The following is a 2897-nucleotide window of genomic DNA, read 5'->3' as shown; positions in this document are numbered from 1 at the left end:
ATACCTCCCTGAGATATATATCCTTCCACGCAGGAAATACCGAGCATGGAAGTTCGTCTAACATGTCCTCTGTGTGTGTAATTCCTGACTTGGAAACTCATCCTGGAGATAAGCCTTTGTAACATTTCCTTCAAGGACTGAGAAGAGCATACTGCCAATGTAAGAGGAAGTTGTGTGCTTCTTTCAGTTATAAAATAGCCTATGAGTAAAGAATTCATCCAGGAAACATAAGAGACGATTTGGTGTCTTCCTTGGACTTCTGGCAGTGAACAATTCCAGTGCTGAGGCGTATGTCCTAACCAATGCATGGCTGTAGGTTGCAGCCCTTACTATAAGTTATCATGGTATAAAAAGTAATTTCAGTTTCTTTAGGACAGTAAATTAATAGAATTTTGTAAATTTAGATTGCTCTGGGAGCTCCGCTGGGAAGGATGAGTTTTGGACTGTGTTAACTACTATTTATTTAATGTAAAATTCAGAAACAGCTCTGGGAGTTGCAGTAAGTACCTAAACTGCTAAGCTTAGAATCTTCTACTCTTTTCTGAGTGAAGGAAACTTAACTTTTTTTATGTGCAGTGGTATGTCGTCAGCAGTAGGCTTGCAAATCCGAGGCCCCTGGAGCCTTGTGAGTACTTTTCAGGGAAATAGGGCATAGAGAATCACAGAATGGGTTTGGGTTGGAAGGGACCTTTTAAAGATCATGTACTCCAGCCCCCTTGCCCTGGTTTCTGTCAGTGTCACATCACTAGAGAACAGAACTGATCCCCTGCAGGCCATATTCTTGACTGATGGTACTAATATCTGCAGCAATGGTCCCAAGTGGAGTTTGCACAAGTGGCTGTAGCTACAGCTCTGATCATGTTCTTTATACTGCTTGGTCTAGCAGCATAAAACTGAACCCTTATACTGTGGCTTTACCTACCTTCTTACCCAAAACAGAACTTGAAATCATGTCTGCTACCCTCTACCATGCTGTTCTTCCTTCAAACTTACCTTCTACTTACAGCACAGTCCCCATCCTTTCCACCCTGGCTCAGTATCTCACCAGTCTCGATCCTTTTATCCATATCCCACCAATGTTTTTTCCAGATCAAAATTGTGCTCACAAATGCTTGTTTCCACAAAAACATTGTATATTTAAAGTATTTTCTGTACCCACCACTTCCTACCTCAGTGAAATCAAGCCATATGAAGAGTGCAAGTAATGTCATCACCATTCCAGTGAAATGGAAATATTTGGACATTTAGCTCCGCAGGTTTCAGTGTCCCAGAGATCCAGACCTGCTTTTTCCTTGATGGATGAATGACATGACTAAAGCTGTTTTTACTATTGCAAAGAAGGAGGCAAAGTGGGAGGGAAAATGTGATTCTACTAGCTCGCATGCAATTTATATTCAGAAGATTCAACTATCATCATACCTATGACTAAAACTTTGATATTGACTCATTCAAATTAAAATATTTGTATAAATAATATCCTTGCTATTTAAGGATAATTTAGGATTCTTTTCTTTTGCAAATCGGGATTTAAGATAATAGTTAGGAAGCATCACATGCAACTTAAGCTATACTACATGAGGTTCATCATAAAAAGACTTTTATATTACAGGATATTAAAACGGATAGCAGCAGTACCAGTTTTCTTGCAATATATATTTCTATAAAAAGTTTATAAACTAAATGAATTAAACTTTTGCACAAAGTTGATATTGCATATGAATTTATACAGCAATAGCTGAATACTCTTATCTATAAACACATAACAAAATTAAGGATAACAATTAATAGAAAAATACAAGGCATCTTTGCCATTCATGTTTAGTGTAATATATAGCCAGTCATAAGTTACTAAAAAATGCACAACAAAAGCCTGATGAGTACAATCCCTTCTGTGCCACTCCATAACTACTAGGAATTTTACAATCAATAGCGGGGGGGGGGGGGGAGGGGGGGGGGGGGGGGGGGGGGGAGGGGAGTGATAGGAAAAGTGCTGTTTTGTTTTCTACTATATATTTTACTTGCAAAAAACTTTACGCTCTAAAGAATACTTGAAGTCTGTTATTCACACCAGGAATCTGGAATAACTTTGTGAATATTGCATCATTTTAACCACACGCATGTAGGTATAAATATATCAACACATTACTAGATATGTAATCAAATTAAAGCCTTTTTTCAAGAAAACTACTCTTTCATCTTCAGCAAACCTCACAGATCTTTAAAGATGTTTTTACTAGCATTAGAAAGCTGTTATTCTGTGAGCCTCTGAATCCCACTACGTGTCTGCCTACTCTCTTCTTTTCCAACCATGTAATCTGATGTAAACCAGTTAGTTAGGTTTCAAGGTTTGATACACCTTTGGAGTTGAATGCTTTCAGTTCCCAGTGTGTGGTCTAATCTAATCTGCCCAAGATTCCTGTCTCTAACTGCCTAGCCAATAACAACTTTGTAAAATTAAGACAGTACAAGGCAGTAGACAGGAAAAAATCCCATTATCAGATATATTAGGAATATTGCTGTTGAGTTCAGTGGTGTAGGAAGCAGTAGTATCAGCTAATATGTTAGGTTCCAGACCCTCAAAAAGAACTGCTGTGCCTTAAATACCTTTCAAAATCTGTGCCAAAAGAATCAAACAACATAGATCCACAGAAATCTGTGGGTAGAATTAAATGTCTTTTGATGTAAACTTTGCCAACCAGATGGCAGTATTGTTCACAATAGCAAAACCTCAACTAGTAAAGACAGACTGTTAGGTACAATCTGTCACACCTTTTAAACTACCTGGCAATAATGGATGTTGTGCAACTGAAGCACTGAAATTACTTCCTGCTATCAGCAGAACTCCTTAAAAAGATACAGAATCATAAGCTACAGAAGGCTTATAGAAGATAATATTG

Source organism: Pygoscelis adeliae, unplaced genomic scaffold (genome assembly GCF_000699105.1).
Source record: "Pygoscelis adeliae isolate BGI_AS28 unplaced genomic scaffold, ASM69910v1 Scaffold71, whole genome shotgun sequence".
Lineage (NCBI taxonomy): Eukaryota > Metazoa > Chordata > Aves > Sphenisciformes > Spheniscidae > Pygoscelis > Pygoscelis adeliae.
Note: the sequence above shows the minus strand (reverse complement) of the source record.